Source organism: Callithrix jacchus, chromosome 13, assembly GCF_049354715.1.
Source record: "Callithrix jacchus isolate 240 chromosome 13, calJac240_pri, whole genome shotgun sequence".
In the NCBI taxonomy this organism is placed as follows: Eukaryota; Metazoa; Chordata; class Mammalia; order Primates; family Cebidae; genus Callithrix; species Callithrix jacchus.
Genome location: NC_133514.1, coordinates 64,177,758 through 64,196,498, shown reverse-complemented (window position 1 = coordinate 64,196,498; position 18,741 = coordinate 64,177,758). Strand labels below are relative to the sequence as shown.

The 18,741-nt window shown below is 40.7% G+C and overlaps 1 protein-coding gene and 1 pseudogene across 6 annotated transcripts in view; one reads left to right on the top strand and one right to left on the bottom strand.

Moving 5' to 3' along the window:
- Positions 1 to 18,741, bottom strand: part of GREB1L (GREB1 like retinoic acid receptor coactivator) — a 334,722-nt gene that overhangs the window by 302,781 nt on the left and 13,200 nt on the right. For 2 of the 6 annotated variants that reach the window (XM_078347853.1, XM_078347857.1), the window contains exon 1: positions 12,011 to 12,146. The exons of 3 other annotated variants lie outside the window; for them this stretch is intronic. The gene's annotated coding sequence lies outside the window, so the exon portion shown is untranslated. Of the gene's footprint in view, positions 1 to 12,010; positions 12,149 to 18,741 lie in introns of those variants that run through there. One more of the 6 variants, XM_078347851.1, reaches the window with a different exon arrangement.
- LOC100395380 (large ribosomal subunit protein eL28 pseudogene) lies at positions 2,501 to 3,228 on the top strand (annotated as a pseudogene).

The window sequence follows — 18,741 nt, the reverse complement described above, 5'->3', positions numbered from 1 at the left end:
TCTCAATTCCAACTACCTGTCTTGTAGAAATTGATAAGCTTATCCCATAATTCATATGGAAATGCAAGGGATCCAAAATAGCCAAAATAAACTTAGGAAAATAGAACCAAGTCAGAGTATTACACATCCCAATTTCAAACATCATGACAAAGCCATAGTAATCAACACCACAGTAATCAGACTATATATCTGACATAAGTACAGACATATAGATCAATAGAATAGAATTAATAGTTCAGAACTAAACCCATGCATCTATGGTCAATTGATTGTCAACAAGGGTATCAAAATAATGCAAGGCATTGGAAAATAATAGTCTTTTCAACAAATGGTGCTGGGACAGCTGGATATCCACATGCGAAAGAATGAATTTGACACCTACTCTACAGCAAATACAAAAAGTAACTTAAAATTGATCACAAGCTGGGCACAGTGGCTCACGCATGTAATCCCAGCACTTTGGGAGGCCGAGGTGGGCAGATCATCTGAGGTCAGGAGTTTGAGACCAGTCTGACTAACATGGTGAAACCCATCTCTACTAAAAAATACAAATATTAGGCCTGGTGGCAGGTGCCTGTAATCCCAGCTACTCGGGAGGCTGAGGCAGGAGGATCACTTGAACCCAGGAGGCGGAGGTTGCAGTGAGCGGAGATCTCACCATTGACTCCAGCTTGGGTAACAAAGTAAGACTGTCTCAAAAAAAAAAAAAAAGGGGATCACAGACCTAAATGTAAGACCTGAAACTATAAAATTATCTTTATAGAGTTCTTTGACATTGGATTAGGTTTCTTAATATGACACTAAAAGTACGAGCAACAAAAGAAAAAGCTAGATAAATTGACTCATAAAAATTAAAAACCTTTGTACATCAAAGGACAGTATCGAGAAGATGAAAAGATAACCCATGGTATGGGAGAAAATGTTTGCAAATCATATGTCTGATAAATATGTAGACATATAAAGAACACTTGCAACTCAACAACTGAACAATCCAAATTAAAAATGGACAAAGGATCTTAATAGATATTTACCCATTGAAGATACACAAATGGCTAATAAGCACATGAAAAGGTGCTCAAGATCATTAGCCACTAGGGAAATACAAATCAAAACCACAAGAGATACTACTTCACACTATAAGAATAGTTATTATCAAAACACAAAACAAACAAAATAGTTCTGGAGATAGACTGGGAGCCTTCATCAAACTGCTTGAAACTTAGAACTATCTCAGCCAAAATTCTAGTTTTTAATTAAGCTTCTTTGTAATGCATTTGATGCTACTTGCAGTTAAATAAAAGACTAAAGAGGTAAATAGAGTAAAAAAAATGCTGGCGAGTAAAAGCCCCATGAAATCCAATTATTGATCATGTTTTTATAAAATCTAATATAAATGCTATATAGCATAGAAAAAGCAAAAATTGAACTATTAAAAATAATATATAATTAAAATTCCAGTTTATTTCAATAAATGTGGGTGGTATGGGCCCTTGGGGAGAGAATTTTAACTCTTAAAAGTCTCATCATGTTTGGAAACGAGAATGGGTAATAATATATACTGCCAGGGACAGTAGTTCATGCCTGTAATCCCAGCATTTTGGGAAGCCAAAGCAGAAGGATCACTTGAGCCCAGGAGTTTGAGACAAAACATAGACCCTGTTTCTACAAAAAATAAACAAATTAGTTGGGTGTGGTGGCAACTACTTGGGAGGGTGAGGTGAGAGAATCACTTAAGCCCAGGAAGTTGAGGCTACAGTATCCATTATGGTACCACTGCACTCCAGTCTGAGTGACAGAGATCCTGTCTTAAAAAGAGAAAAGATATATCCCTTTTTCTTTATAAGCATATAACTTATTTAAAGGACATCAGTTTGTTGTTGTTTTTTTTTTTTTAGTTTAAAGATACTGACCACAACTTCTTGCAGAACTTTCAAATGATTTGAGAAAAAAGAAATACAAAGAAACCAATACAAATGCCACAAAAGTCAGGAAGAAACAGGAAAAACAAAGCATAAGAAAGAGAAAACATAATTTAAGGTGTATGAACACATTCTTGGCATCAATAACAATAAATCAAGTGGGCTAAATTTTTGTACTGAAAGACAAAAATCTCTCTAAAAAAAAAAGAAAATACAACTATATTCTCTTTATGAATAATATCTGAAATAAAACATAGAAAGATTGAAATTAAATGGATGGCCAACAAAGTTACAAGTGAAGACAAAAAGAAGCAAAGTAACAATATAAAATCAAAGTGAAATTCATGATTTAAAAGCACACGCCAGGCACGGTGGCTCACGCCTATAACCCCAGCACTTTGTGAGGCCGAGGCGGACGAATCCCAAAGTCAGGAGATCAATACCAACCTGGCCAACATGGTGAAAGCCCGTCTCTACTAAAATACAAAAAAATAGCTGGGAATGGCGGCGCGGGCCTGTGTGGTCCCAGCTACTCGGGAGGCTGAGGCAGGAGAATCCCTTGAACCCAGGATGCGGAGGTTGCAGTGAGTCAAGATGGCGCCACTGCGCTCCAGCCTGGGGGACAGAGCGAGACTCCGTCTCAAAAAAAAAAAAAAAAAAAGCAAGGGGAAGAGGACCAAATAAGACCAAATATCACCCACTAAAATGGAGTTAATGCAGGAAGTAGGACAAATTTTTTTTAAAATCCTGTTCGTCTTTCCGTCTCAGGTCGCAGCCGCGAGAGGAGCCGCCGCCATGTCTGCGCATCTGCAATGGATTGTCGTGCGGAACTGTTCCAGTTTCCTGATCAAGAGGAACAAGCTGAACTACAGCACCGAGCCCAATAACTTGAAGGCCCGCAACTACTTCCGCTACAGCAGGCTGATTCACCACAAGACTGTGGGCGTGGTGACAGCAAAGGTGTCGTGGTGGTCATGAAGCGGACATCCGGCCAGCGGAAGCCTGCCACCTCCTACTTGCGGACCAACAACAAGAATGTTCGCGCCACGTTCAGCCGCACCAGACACATGATCCGCAAGAACAAGTACCGCCCCGACCTGCGCATGGCAGCTATCTGCAGGGCCAGCGCCATCCTGCGCAGCCAGAAGCCTGTGACGGTGAAGAGGAAGAGGACCCGCCCCACCAAGAGCTCCTGAGCCCCCTGCTCCCAAAGCAATAGTCAGTTGGCTTTCTCACAAAAAAAAAAAAAAAAAAAGGGGCAAGCAAGCACTGCCAGGCACAGTGGTGCATGACTGTAAGCTCAGCTGGAAGGATCTCTTAAGGGCAAGAAATCGAGACCAGCCTGGGCAACACAGCAAGACCACAAGGCTACCCTTGCTGCCACCTGCCCCATCTCAAGAATGAATGAATGAATGAATGAATGAATACAAAAAATAAGCATTAAATAGGACAACAAAACCAATTTACTTTGATAAAAGGTACAATAAAAGAAATGGTGAATATTGACACTCACTACATGCCAGGCATCGAGGTGAGTGCTTTACATACATCTTCTCAAATAATCCTTACTATTCTATGGAATGACTGTGGTTAATGCTTTTTTTCATTTTGCAAATGAGGACTAGACATCAGTGAGATTAAATGATGTTCGTAGTGTCACAGTGATACATGGACATGGAACTCAAATCCTGATATGCTAATTCTAAAGTGCAAGCCCATAGCACCAATATATTTAAATAAATAAGTAATGGGAATAAAAGGAGAATTTATTTAAAAATTTTTAACCCATTTCTTTAAGAATTTGACAGATCACATAGACCAAAAATATGAGGATGTGGAAAATAAATGCATATGTAATAGATATAGATAACTTTGAACTCTAAAATGATAATACATGCTTTCTTTCCTAAAGTCCAAGAATATTTACAAATATTGAAAAGTTCTAAACCTCAAGAAAAATCTTAACAAATTCTAAAGAATGAAAAATCTAGAGCCCAAGTCATAGCTTTTGACCCTAAAATAAGAAAGCTATAAATTATTAAAATAAGTCTGCTTGATGAGTTTATTTTTTCCTATATAAAATAAATATAGTCTGCAATTACAGATTAGTTAGAAGTTATGAACAGTCAGAACACACTTACTAAAACCTAGGGGTTCATGACATTGGATTTGGCAATGATTTCTGAATATGACACCAAAAGCACAGATAACAAAAACAGGTAAAACAGACTACATCAAAATTTAAAACTACTGTGCATCAAAGGACACAATCAAAGAGGGGAAAGACAAATTACAAAATGACAGAAAATATTTGCAAATCTTCTTTCTGATAAGGGGCTAATACTCAGACTATGTAAGGAACTCCTACAACGCTACAACAACAACAACAACAACAACAAAAGACCAAGCTGGGCACAGTGGCTCATGCCTGTAATCCCAGCATTTTGGGAGACCAAGACTAGCAGATCATTTGAGGTCAGGAGTTCAAGACCAGCCTGGTCAACATGGTGAAACCCCGTCTCTCCAAAATACAAAAATTAGCAGGGTGTGGTGGTGGGCACCTGTAGTCCCAGCTATTCAGGAGGCTGAGGCAAGAGAATAGCTTGAACCCAGGAGGCAGAGGTTGCAGTGAGCCAAGATTGTCCCACTGCACTCCAGTTTGGATGACAAAGCAAGATTTTGTCTCAAAAAACCAACAAGAAAAAACCAAAAGACCAACAAGATCAAAAAACAGGCAAAGAACTTGAGTAATATTTTCCTAAAGAAGATATATAAATGGCCAATAAGCACATGAAAAGATGCTCAACAACACTCATCACTAGGGAAATGCAAATCAAAACCACAATGAGCTACCTCACCTTACATGCAGCAGGATGGCTACTATTAGAAAGAAAAAAGAAAGTAACAGGTGTTGTCAAGGTTGCGGAAAAATCAGAATCATTGTGCACTGTTGGCAGGAATGTAAAATAGAATGGCTGCTGTGGAAAACAGTATGGCAGTTCCTCAAAAAATGAAAACTATAATTGCCACATGATCCAGTAATTCTGGATATACACATAAAAGAACTGAAAGCAGACACTCAGGAGATCTTTGTATACCCATGTTCACAGCATTATTCACAATAGTCAAAAGGTAGAGGCAACCCAAACATCCATTAACAGATGAATCAACAAACAAAATGTGGTAAATACATACAATGGGATATTATTCAACCTTAAAAAGGACGGACCTCTGACACATGCTGCAACATGGATGAATCTTGAGGGCATTATGCCAGCTTGCTTTCAAAACTCTCTAGATTTTATATTTTATTTTATGAGATGGGAGGTCTCACTCTGTCACCCAGGCTGGAGTGCAGTGGTGCAATCTTGGCTCACTGCAACCTCTGCCTCGCAGCCTCAAGTGCTCCTCCCACCTCATCCTCCCAAGTAGCTGGGATTACTAGTACGCACCACCACACCCAGCTAATTTTTGTATTTTTAGTAGAGCAGAGTGTCACCATGTTGCCCAGGATGGTCGCAAACTCCCGACCTCAAGGAATCTGCCTACTCAGCCTCCCCAAGTGTTCGGATTGGAAGCATGTGCCACCATACCTAGCCTAGATTATTTCATAATGTCTTCTTTAAATGCTTTCATCTCTTCATAGATATTTTTAGTAGAGAGATCATAATATCTGATTTTTTTTTGAGACTATATGGAACTAGTTGTTAGAACTTTTCATTTGTTTCCTTGGATTGTTTTTCAGAGTTTTGTTTTGTTTTTTTGAGATGGAGTTTCGCTCTTGTTGCCTAGGCTGGAGTGCAATGGCACTATCTCAGCTAACTGCAACCTCTATCTTCCAGGTTCAAGCAGTTCTCCCGCCTCAGTCTCCCGAGTTGCTGAGATTACAGGCACCCACCACCATGCCTAGCTAATTTTTCGTATTTTGAGTGGAGATGGGGTTTCCCCATGTTGGCCAGGCTGGTCTCCAACTCCTGACCTCAGGTGATCTGCCCACCTCAGCCTCCCAAAGGGCTGGAATTAAAGGTGTAATGGTTTTTTCTTTTTACCTTTTTGCTTCTTTCTTTCACATTTTTTATTTATTTATTTTCTATTCTTATTTATGATTCATACTAATATTTTCTTATTTTAGTAAGAAATTCAGTTGATTGCTGAAGAATGATGTGGGGTGGAGGGATTGGGAAGGTTAAAAGAAAGAAACTGAGGGCGTCCCAGCTCTGAGTTGAAATTTTTGGTCATTAATGAACTCTCATCAAATTTAATATATCCTTTCCCCTTGGACATATCTCCTTTTAGTTTCTGGCATTAAAAAGACAGTGTTGGCCGGGCACAGTGGCTCATGCCTATAATCCCAGAACTTTGGGAGGTTGAGGCAGGTAGATCACTTGAGGTCAAGAGTTCAAGACTAGCCTAACATGGTGAAACCCTGTCTTTATTAAAAATACAAAAATCAGCCAAGCATGGTGGTGTACACCTGTACACCTGTAATCCCAGCTACTCGGGAGGCTGAGGCAGAAGAATCGCTTGAACCCGGGAGGTGGAGGATACAGTGAGCCGAGATCACAGCACTGCACTCCAGCCTCAGCAACAGAGCAAGACTCTGTCTCAAAAAAAAAAAAGACAGTTTTATGCACAGTAAACCTTTATATCTTTTCCCTGGGTCCAGTAATCACCATCTCCCCTTCTTTCATTTTACCTCTGATAGTCTCCCTTGGCCTAAAAGCTGGGTTATCAGTAATAAAAATGCCACAGTTACATCATTTCTATCGCTTACCTCAGATGTCCTGTAATATAGTAATTCCCCCTTATCTCAGGGGACACATTCCTAGAACCCCAGTGAATGCCTAAAACAATAAATAGTACCAAATCCTATATCTATTGTGCTTTTTTGATCTGGTAACCAAGACACTAGTAAGTTAGTCACAGGTGAGTAGCAGAGATAGGAACACCTCTGTTTTATTGTCCTTCATTTTGCTGTACTGCGTTTTATAAACTGAAGGTTTGTGGTAACCGTGAATCAAGCAAGTCTGTGTGTGCCATTTTTCCAGCAGTACTTACTTCATGTCTCTGTGTCACATTTTTCTAATTCTTATGATATTTCAAACTTTTCCATTATTATTGTATCAGGTGATCTGTGATCAGTGATCTTTGATGTTACTATTGTAATTGTTTTGGGGTATCATGAACCATATCCATCTACATACAACAGCAAACTTAACACATAAATGTTTTATGTGTTCTGGCTGCTCCACCAACCACTCATTCCCACTTCTCTCTCCCTTACCTCAGGCCTCCCTATTTTTTAGACACAATAACATTGAAATTAGGTCAATTAATAACCCTACAATGGCCGCTAAGTGTTCAAGTGAAAGGAAAAGTCACATGTCTCTCACTTTCAATCAAAAGCTGGAAATGATTAAACTTACTGAGTAGGGCATATCAAAAGCTGAGGACAGCCAAAAGCTAGGTTTCTTGCACTGAACAGTTAGCGAAGTTGTGAATACAAAGAAAAAATTCTTTTTTTTTTTTTCCAAGATGAAATCTCACTGTTGCCCAGGCTGGAGTGTAGTGGCACAATCTCGGCTCACTACAACCTCCGCCTCCCGGGTTCAAGCGATTCTCCTGTGTCAGCCTCTTAAGTAGCTGGGATTACAGGTACCCACCACCATGCCTGGCTAGGCTAATTTTTCTATTTTTAAGTAGAGACAGGGTTTTATTGTGTTGGCTAGGCTGATCTCAAACTCCTGACCTCAAATGATCCACCCATCTCAGCCTCCCAAAGTGCTGGGATTGCAGGAGTGAGACACTGCCCCTGGCCAGAAAAAGTGTTTGAAGGAAATTAAAAGTGCTACTCCAGTGAACACACAAATGATAAGACAATGAAACAGCCTTATTACTGAAATGGAGAAAGTCTGAGTGGTCTGGATAGATTAAACCAACCACAACATTCTCGTAAGCCAAAGCCTAATCCAGAGCAAAGCCCTAATTCTCTTCAATTCAGTGAAGGCTGAGAGAGTGCTGGAAGCAATGGAAGAAAAGTCTGAAGCTAGCAGAGGTTGGTTCATGAGGATTAAGGAAAAACGCCATCTCCAAAACAAAAATGTGCAAGGTGAAGAAGCGAGTGCTGATGGAGAAGCTGCAGCAAGTTATCCAGAAGATACTGCTAAGATCATGGGTGAAGGTGGATACACTGAACAACAGTTTTTCTTTTTTAATTTTTATTTTTTGTAGGGACAGAATCTCACTTTGTTGTCCAGGCTGGTCTTGGACTCCTGGGCTTAAGTGAGCCTCCCACCTCAGCATCCCAAAGTGCTGAGATTACAGGCATGAACCATTATACCAGACCACAGATATTTCAGTGTAGACAAAACAGCCTTATATTGGAAGAATATACCATCTAGGAATTTCATAGCTAGAGAAAAATTAATGCCTGGCTTCAAAGGACAGGCTGACTCTCTTGTTAGGGCTAATGCAGCCGATGACTTTAAGTTGAAGCCTATTCTCATTTACCATTCCAAAAACTCAAGGGCTCTTAAGAATGATGCTGGTTAGGCACGGTGGTTCACAATTGTAATCCCAGTACTTTGGGAGGCAAAGCAGGTGGATCACCTGAGGTCAGGAGTTCAAGACCAGCCTGACCAACATGGTAAAACCCTATCTCTAAAATTAGCTGGTCATGGTGGCATGCCTGTAGTCGCAGCTACTTGGGAGGCAGAGGTTGTGGTGAGCCAAGATCATGCCATTGCACTCCGGCCTGGGCAACAAGAATGAAACTCCTTCTAAAAAAAAAAAAAGGGGTCGGGCGTGGTGGCTCAAGCCTGTAATCCCAGCACTTTGGGAGGCTGAGGTGGGTGGATCACGAGGTCAAGAGATTGAGACCACCCTGGTCAACAAGGTGAAACCCCGTCTCTACTAAAAATACAAGGGCCGGGCACAGTGGCTCACGCCTGTAATCTCAGCACTTTGGGAGGCTGAGGGGGGGTGGATCACGAGGTCAAGAGATCAAGACCATCCTGGTCAATATGGTGAAACCCCATCTCTACTAAAAATACAAAAAATTAGCTGGGCATGGTGGCGCGTGCCTGTAATCCCAGCTACTCAGGAGGCTGAGGCAGGAGAATTACCTGAACCCAGGAGGCGGAGGTTGCAGTGAGCCAAGATCACGCCATTGCACTTCCAGCCTTGGTAACAAGAGTGAAACTCCATCTCAAAAAAAAAAAAAAAAAAAAAAGAATGATGCTCAACGTATTCTGCCTGTGCTCTATAAATGGAACAACAAAGCTTGAATGATAGAGCGTCTGTTTACAGCCTGGTTTACTGAATACTTTAAGCCTGCTGTTGAGAACTACTGCTCAGAAAAAGAAAAATATTTCTTTCAAAATATTACTGCTTGGGCTGGGTACAGTGGCTCACTCCTGTAATCCCAGGACTTTGGGAGACTGAGGCAGATGGATCACCTGAAGTCAGGAGACCAGCCTGAACAACATGGTGAAACCCCATCTCTACTAAAAATACAAACATTAGCCAGCCATGGTGGCGCATGCCTGTAATCCCAGTTACTCAGGAGACTGAGGCAGCGGAATTGCTTGAACCCAGGAGGTGGAGGTTGCAGTGAGCTGAGACCATGCCATTGTACTCCAGCCTGGGCAACAACAGCAAAAACTCCATCTCAAAAAAAAAAATATATATATATATATGTACACACACACACACACATATAAACAGCTTGTTGACAATACACCTGATCATCCAAGAGCTCTGATGGAGATAAGTAGATTAAAAGTTGTTTTCATGCCTGCTAACACAACATCCATTCTGTAGCCCATGGGTCAAAGAGTAATTTTGATTTTCAAGTCTTAGTCTTATTTTTTCTTTTTCTTTTTTTTTTTTTTTTGAGAAGAAGTTTTGCTCGTGTTGCCCAGGCTGGAATGCAATGGCACTATCTCAGCTCACTGCAACCTCTGCCTCCTGGGTTCTAGCAATTCTCCTGCTTCAGCCTTCCTAGTAGCTGGGATTATGGGCACACATCATCACGCCCAGCTAATTTTTTTGTGTATGTTTAGTAGAGAAGGAGTTTCACTATGTTGGCCAGGTTGATCTCGAACTCCTGACCTCAGGTGATCCACCCGCCTCAGCCTCCCAAAGTGCTGGGACTACAGGTTTGAGCCACTGCGCCTGGCTCATTTCTTGTTTTTTTGAGGTGGAGTTTTGCTCTTGTTGTCCAGGCTGGAGTGCAATGGTGCAATTTCAGCTCACGGCAACCTCTACCTCCCAGGTCCAAGTGATTCTCCTGCCTCAAACTCCCAAGTAGCTGTGATTATGGGTGGCTGCCACCATGCCCAACTAATTTTTAAATTTTTGGTAGAGACAGGTCTTCCCATGTTAGCCAGGCTGGTCTCAAACTCCTGACCCCAGGTAATCCACCTGCCTTGGCCTTCCAAAGTGCTGGGATTACAGGTGTGAGCCATCACACCCAGCCTCGTGTGATTATTTAAGAAACGCACTTTTTGGCCAGGCATGGTGTCTCATGCCTGTAATCCCAGCACTCTGGGAGGCCAAGGGAGGCAGATCACCTGAAGTCAGGAGTTAGAGACCAGCCTGGCCAATATGATGAAACCCCATCTTTACTAAAAATACAAAAATTAGTTCAGCATGGTGGCAGGCACCTGTAATCCAAGCTACTTAGGAGGCTGAGGGAGAATCATTTGAACCCGGGAGGCAGAGGTTGCAGTGAGCCAAGATTGCACCATTGCACTCTAGTCTGGGCAACAAAAGTGAAACTCCATCTTAAAAAAAAAATGGAAAATTTGCTAGGTGTGGTGGTGCATGCCTATAATTCCAGCTACTTAGGAGGCTGAGAAGAATCATTTGAACCCAAGAGGCGGAGGTTGCAGTGAGCTGAGACCATGCCATTGCACTCCAGCCTGGGCAACAAGAGTGTAACTTCATCTCAAAAAAAAAAAGGAAATTTTTTTTTGAGGTGGAGTATAACTTAGGGATGTCCTGAGATTTCATCACGTTACTCTGAAGAGCATGCAATTTTTGAAATAAAGACACACACTTTTTAAGGCTATAGCTGCCATCAATAGTTATTCCTCTGGTGAATCTAAACAAAGTAACTTGAAAACTTTTTGAAAAGGAATCACCATTTAGATGACATTAAGAACATTTGTGATCATGGGAGGAAGTAAAAATATCAACATTAACGGGAGTTTGAAGAGGTTGATTCCAGCTCTCATGAACAACTTTGAAGGGTTGAAGACTTCAATTAAGAAAGTAATTACAGATGTGGTAGAAATAGCAAGAGAACTAGAAGTGGAAGCAGAGTTCAAAGATGTGACTGGATTTCTACAATCTCCTGATAAAACTTGAACAGGTGAGGAATTTTTTTGCTTGATGAACTAGCAAAAATAGTGGTTTCTTGAAACGGACTGTCTCTCCTGGTGAAGATGCTGTGAACATTGTTGAAATTTTCAGACGACAAAGGGCTAGGTACGGTGGCTCACACCTATAATCCCAGAATTTTGGAAGGCTGGGGCAGGCAGATGAGATCAGGTGTTTGACAGGAGCCTGGCCAACATGGTGAGACCCCGTCTCTACTGAAAATACAAAACTTAACTGGGCGTGGTTGCACATGCCTGTAGTTCAGCTACTCAGGAGGCTGAGGCAGGAAAATTGCTTGAAGTCAGGAGGCAAAGGTTGCAGTGAAACGTGATTGCCCCACCACGCTCCAGCCTTAGTGACACAGTGAGACTTCATCTCAAAAAAAAAAAAATGACAACAAAGGATTATTCCATAAAGCTAATTCATAAAGCAGTATCAAAGTTTGAGAGGACTGACTCCAATACTGAAAGTTCTGCTAGGGGTAAAATGCTACAGATAAATCTTTTTGAAAGGAAGAGTCAATAGAGATAGGAAACTTCACTATTGTCTTACTTTAAAGAAATTGCCAGGCCAGGCACAGTGGCTTATGCCTGTAATCCCAGCACTCTGGGAAGCCGAAGTGGGTAGATTACCTGTGGTCAGGAGTTTACGACTAGCTTGGCCAACATGGTGAAACCCTGTCTCTACTAATAATACAAAAAAATTACCTGAGCATGGTGGTGCATGGCTGTAATCCCAACTATTCGGGCAGCTAAGGCAGGAGAATTGCTTGAACCTGGGAGGTAGAGGTTGCAGTGAGCCGAGATCTTACCATTGCATTCCAACCTGGGTGACAGGAATGAAACTCTGTCTCAAAAAAAAAGAAAAAGGAATTACTACAGACCCCCAACCTTCAGCAAACACCACCCTCATCAGTCAGCAGCCATCAACATCATGGCAAGACCCTCCCCCAGCAAAAAAAATGAAAAGATGATGATTCGCTGAAGGCTCAGATGATTGTTAGCATTACTAGTATTGCCACCTTTTTTTTTTAGCAATAAAATATATTTTAATTAAAGTATGTACATTTTTTTAGATGTAATGCTATTGCACACTTAATAAATGACAGTATAATGTAAACCTAACTGGGAAACTGAAAAATTTGTGTAACTTGCTTTATTGAGATATTCACTTTATTGCAGTAGCATGGAACTGAACCTACAACATTTCCAAAGTATTCCTGTGCAGCATGGACAGCTAGACAAAAGGATGATTCATCCTCCTGGTGGGATGGAGTGGGATAGCCTGAGATTTCATCAAGTGACTCTGAAGAGCATGCAATTTAAAATGTATGAATTGTTTGTTTATGTAGTTTTCCATTTAATATTTTCAGACCATGGTTGACTATGCGTAACTGAAACCATGGAAAGCAAAACCACAGATAAGCAGAGACTACTTGATACAATTTGGTCTCTACAGCAGTATTCCCTGCTTTTACTGAGGCCAATCCACACTGTGGTAAGGGGATCCTGAATATGTTGTCAAGTCACTGACATTCTCACCTAGGGTATGAGAAGGCTCCTGGTGAACTCTTTTAAGCACCCTCTCCCTCTGGCCTCCAGCTTTCACAGCATTTGGCAAATGTGTGTCATAACTTATTTTTGTGACTGTGATGGTGAGTTTATGTATCAACTTAGCTAGGCTAGAGCACCCAGCTATTTATGTTGTTTATGTTGCTGTGAAAGTATTTGGGAGACATTGTTAGGACTTACAGTCAGTTTACTTTAAGTAAAGGAGCTTATCCTTGATGATGTGGGTGAGTCTTATCCAGCCAGCTAAAAGGCCTTAAGAGAAAAACTGAGATTTCCCTTAAGAAGAAGAAATTCTGACTCACAACAGCAGTATTAGCTCCTGCCTGAGAGTTTCCAAACTGCTGGCCTGCCCTACAGATTTCGGATTTGATAGTCCCCCCAATCGTATAAGCCAGTACCTTGAAATAAGATAGACTGATTGATTGATTGATAAGAGATAAAGAAAACGAGAGAGAGAGAGAGAGAGAGAGAGAGAGAGAGAGAGAGAGAGAGAGAGAGAGAGAGAGAGAGAGAGAGAGAGAGAGAGAGAGAGAGAGAGAGAGAGAGAGAGAGAGAGAGAGAGAGAGAGGAGAGAGAGAGAGAGAGAGAGAGGAGAGAGAGGAGAGAGAGAGAGAGAGAGAGAGAGAGAGAGAGAGAGAGAGAGAGAGAGAGAGAGAGAGAGAGAGAGAGAGAGAGAGAGAGAGAGGAGAGAGAGAGAGAGAGAGAGAGAGAGAGAGAGAGAGAGATTTGTATGCTGAAAATACTTTATCTGGCTGAGCACAGTGATTGTAATCTCAGCACTTTGGGAGGCCGAGGTGGGTGGATCTCTTGAGTTTGGAAGTTTAAGACCAGCCTGGGCAACAAGGCGAAACCCTGTCTCTACAAAAAAATAACAAAAATAATCCAGGCATAGTGATGGTTCCTGTAGTCCAGCTACTTGAGAGGCTGAGATGGGAGAATTGCTTAAACCCAGGAGGTGGAGATGAGCTATGACTGCAACACTGCAATCCAGCCTGGGTGACATAGCAAGACCCTGTCTCAAAAAAAAAAAAAAAAAGAAAAGAAAAAAATGCTTTTTCCATTTTATATCCTGTCTTTGAGCAGACATTCTTTTTTTTTTTTTTTTTTTTTGAGACGGAGTTTCGCTCTTGTTACCCAGGCTGGAGTGCAATGGCACGATCTCGGCTCACCGCAACCTCCGCCTCCTGGGTTCAGGCAATTCTCCTGCCTCAGCCTCCTGAGTAGCTGGGATTACAGGCACGCGCCACCATGCCCAGATAATTTTTTGATTTTTAGTAGAGACGGGGTTTCATCATATTGACCAGGATGGTCTTGATCTCTTGACCTCGTGATCCACCCACCTCGGCCTCCCAAAGTGCTGGGATTACAGGCTTGAGCCACCGCACCTGGCCTTGAGCAGACGTTCTTAATATGAACTTTTTTTTTTTTTTAATCAATCTTTTACCTCTCATAGTTTATACTTTTTAAATTGTCCTCTACTCTCAAGTCTTACAGATAATTCTCCTACGTTTTCTAAAAAACATAAAAGTTTTTTGTTTGTTTGAGACAAGGTCTTGCTCTGTTGCTCAGGCTGTAGTACAGTGGTACCATCTCGGCTCTGCAGCCTCAACCTCCCAAGGCTCAAGCGATCTGCCCACCTTGGTCTCCCAAAGTCCTGGGATTACAGGAATGAGCCACCATGTCTGGCCAAATTTAAGGTTTTACTTTCACATTTACATTATTACTCCAGCTGAAATTAATTTTTTTTTTTTGAGATGGAGTTTCACTCCTGTTGCCTAGGCTGGAGTGTGATGGCGCAGTCTTGGCTTACCGCAACCTCTGCCTCCCGGGTCCAAGCGATTCTCCTGCATTAGCCTCCCAAGTACCTGGGATTACAGGCATGTGCCACCACACCGGGCTAATTTTGTATTTTTAGTAGAGACAGGGTTTCTCCATGTTGGCTAGGCTGGTCTCGAACTCCTGACCTAAGGTGACCCGCCTATCTCGGCATCCCAAAGTGCTGGGATTACAGGTGTGAGCCACCATGCCCAGCTGAAATTAATTTTTAAAAATAGGATATGAGGTAAGGCTCCAATTGTCCACACGGCTTTATTCCTTTACATAGCTTTTTTTTCAAGATACTTATTACTATACTATGTGATATTTTATTATGTATTTATTTACATTTGGTCTGCCTCTTCCACTAGAATGTATGCTACATGAAGGCGAGGACTTTATTCTGTTTGTTCATGCTATATCTTCAGCATCTAGAACAGTAACTGACATAGGCTAGGAACAAATCAATATTCAATGGATGGATGGATGGATGAGTAAATGGATGGATCGGTGGATGGATGGTAAATAATGCATGGGTAGATGGATTCTGCTTGGTTTTACAGCTTTTTTCACACTATGCATTACCCACTGAATTAAAATCTTTGTGGCAGCTGTGTCATTCTGCTTTATAATCCTAAGGCACCTAGCACAGTGCTTTACATTTCATACATACTCAGTAAATATTTGTTAAATTGAATCAAATCTACCTTCTTATAACCTTTCTCTCTCACTCTTATCCATCATGCACATTTCTACAATATTAAGCCACCTAAAATCAGGTGTGATCTCCATCTCTCTCCTACTCAAAATCCTCCAATAATTTTTTTTCATGAACTTTGACATGAAACCATTGTTTTGGGAAATCTTCTATTTATTATGTACAGATAAAATCTTCTGTTAAGTATGTAGCAAATATGTTATTTAATCCCTACAATTACCCTGTAAGACAAGAAATAACAGCCTCCCCAAATGACAGGTGAGGAAACAGGCTGAGATTTTTAAGATTTTTTCCAATGTCAGTTATCTAATAAGTATATGATCAATCTGATTCCAAGAATGTATCTATTTATACATTTTCTGAAATTTCCCTGATACTCAAAACCTTCCGCAACATGGTCACTATCTATTTTTCCAGTATTACTTTTCTACTATAGCCAGAAATTATTATTAAATTTTAGAAGTGTATCCTTCCTATAAAATCCATGTAAATAATAAAAAATAGGAAGCAAGCAATTAGTCAATCATAGGGAAATAATTTAAAAGAAAATCAAAATTCACTGCATGAAATATAGCAATTAAAAATAATATCTATATGCTGATTTTGACATGTTTCTCATACCTGTAATTCCAGTATTTGGGAGGCTGAGGTGGCCAGATCACTTGAGCTCACAAGTTCAAGACCAGCTTGAGCAACATGGTGAAACCCTGTCTCTACAAAAAAATATAAAAATTAGCCAAGCATGGTGGCATGCACCTGTAGTCCCAGCTACTCCAGAGGCTGAGGTGGGAGGATGACTTGAACCCAGGTGGTAGAGGTTGCAATAAGCCAAGATGGCACCACTGCCCTCCAGCCTTGGCAATTAGAGAAAAAAAAAGTTTAAAAATAAGATGGATTGAAGGATGAATAGAGAGACTTGTGATAGAGCATTTATAGTAAAATGTTAACTGTATCTAGATACATTCTAAGCAATCAAAATACAGATGTTCACAGTAAAATGTTTTCAACTCTTCTGTATACTTCAAAATATTTAAGTAAATCTACCAAGAAAATTGTATATAAAAATTATTATGAATGTCTAAAAAAAGACTCTGCCCTACCCAAGAAAAAAACTAAAGGAAATTTACTAAACTATTAACAGTAGTTGTGTTTGGATAGCATCATATAATTTTTTTTTAATTATAGCACAAGCAACACAGATTTTTTTTTAAATTATAGCACAAGCATATGAGTAATTTTTATGTTTTCCTTTTTGTACTTTTTAGTATTTTACAAATGTTTAACAGGCATGTTACTCAATTCTAATAAAAACCACTTTTAAGAAAACAAAGCTCCATAGTATCTTATCCTTTACAATCTTATAGTAAAATTAACAGGATATATGAGAGAGAATGAGAATCAATGGATAGAGGCAGACAGATAAAATGGACAATTGGCCCTCAGACTGCCTCCATGCTTTAATAAAGTATCACCTGAGGAGCTTAAAGGACTGCCCCTTTTTACTGAAAGGTCTCTACTATTAAAATAGTCTATTTTCCTTTTTTTTCTTGATGATCAAAAAGACCACTCCTAATAGAAGTCCTTTCACACTCCCCTATGTCCAGTTGGTTAGAGCTGGGCCAGCCCCTGGGGCCCTTGGCTGCCACCAACCACTACTACCTACTTTGTGTGTTAGTGGAGGCCTCCCAGTCCTGTGGAGCTGATGATCTGGTAAATAGATCTTGAGGCTTTTTTAAAGCATATTCCTGGAATTCTGGCTCCCTACTGTTAAAATAAATAAATTCTCTACACCAGCCTGCCAGAATGGAGTTGGGCTTTAGAACTAAGGTCAAGGGTAGGGTCAATCAGCAGGGGTCTCACAAAACCCCAGAGGCTGACATTTGAAGGCAGAGTAACTTTTTTTAAAATGTAAAAGTAAGTGTTTGCAGATTCTGGAAACAAACAAACAAACTTGACTTGGCATCTTTTCTTGGGGGTCAGAGGCAATCCGTAGTTATCAGGTGGTAAAATCATAATTAAATAAAGCTCCAGGCTTTATTTAAGGAGGTAACTTTTCTGAGATTTAGCCTTGTTTTGATCAGGTAATTTTCCACCACAGAAAATGGGCTCATATCAAACAGAGTCCTTTTAATGGACAAATTTAAGCACAAAATGTTGTTTCTAAGGTGGCATCTTTGGTGAAAACACTAGAGAATCAAAAGACTATAAAATGAATATCAAGAAAATACTTAACTTCAGTTATATACTTGGCACAATTTCAGTCTTTTAGCATAAAACAGATTTACCTGTAATTGCAACTTGGTTTAGATTACTTGAGAAAAACAAACAAACATGTCCCCTAAGTTTGACATGTATTAAAAAATCACGTAATTCTTTCTTTTTGAGATGGAGTTTCGCTCTTGTCACCCAGGCTGGAGTGCAATGGTGCGATCTTGGCCAACTGCAACCTCCACCTTTTGGGATCAAGCAATTCTCCTGCCTTAGCCTCCTAAGTAGCTGTGATTACAGGTGTGTGCCATCACACCAAGCTAAGTTTTGTATTTTTAGCAGAGACGGGGTTTCACCATGTTGGCCAGGCTGGTCTCAAACTCCTGACCTTGTGATCCACCCACCCTGGCCTCCCAAAGTGCTGGGATTACAGGCATGAAACACCACGCCCGGCCTTTTTTTTTTTTTTTTTTTTTTCAGAGTCTCATACTGTCTCCAGGGCTGGAATGCAGTGGCACAATCTTGACTCACTGCAACCTCCGCCTTCCAGGTTCAAGCATCTCCTGCCTCAGCCTCCCAAGTAGCTGGGATTACAGGCACCTGCCACCATGCCTGGCTAAGTTTTGTAGTTTTAGTAGAGACAGGGTTTCTCCATGCTGGTCAGATTGGTCTTGAACTCCTGACCTAGGTGATCCACCGGCCTTGGCCTCCCAAAGTACTGGGATTATAGGCGTGAACCACCACATCCAGCCTCATTTGTTAATATTCTTGTATCTATGTTTATGAGAGACATTGGTCTGTAGTTTTCTTTTCTGGTAATGTCTTTGGTTTTGTTTTAAGGTGATGCTGCCCTCATAGAATGACTTAGGAAGTATTCCATCTCCTTCTGTCTTCTGAAAGAGGTTGTAAAGAATTGGTATAATTTCTTTCCTAAATGTTTGACTTTTTTTTTTGAGATAAGAGTCTTGCTCTGTTGCCTGAGTAGCTGGGATTACAGGTGCATACCAGCACTCCCTGCTAATTTTTTTTTTTTTGTATTTTTAGTAAAGATGGGGTTTCACCATGTTGGCCATGATGGTCTTGAGTGAAATTAACACTAGCAAAATAATTAGGTTTCATATAGAGC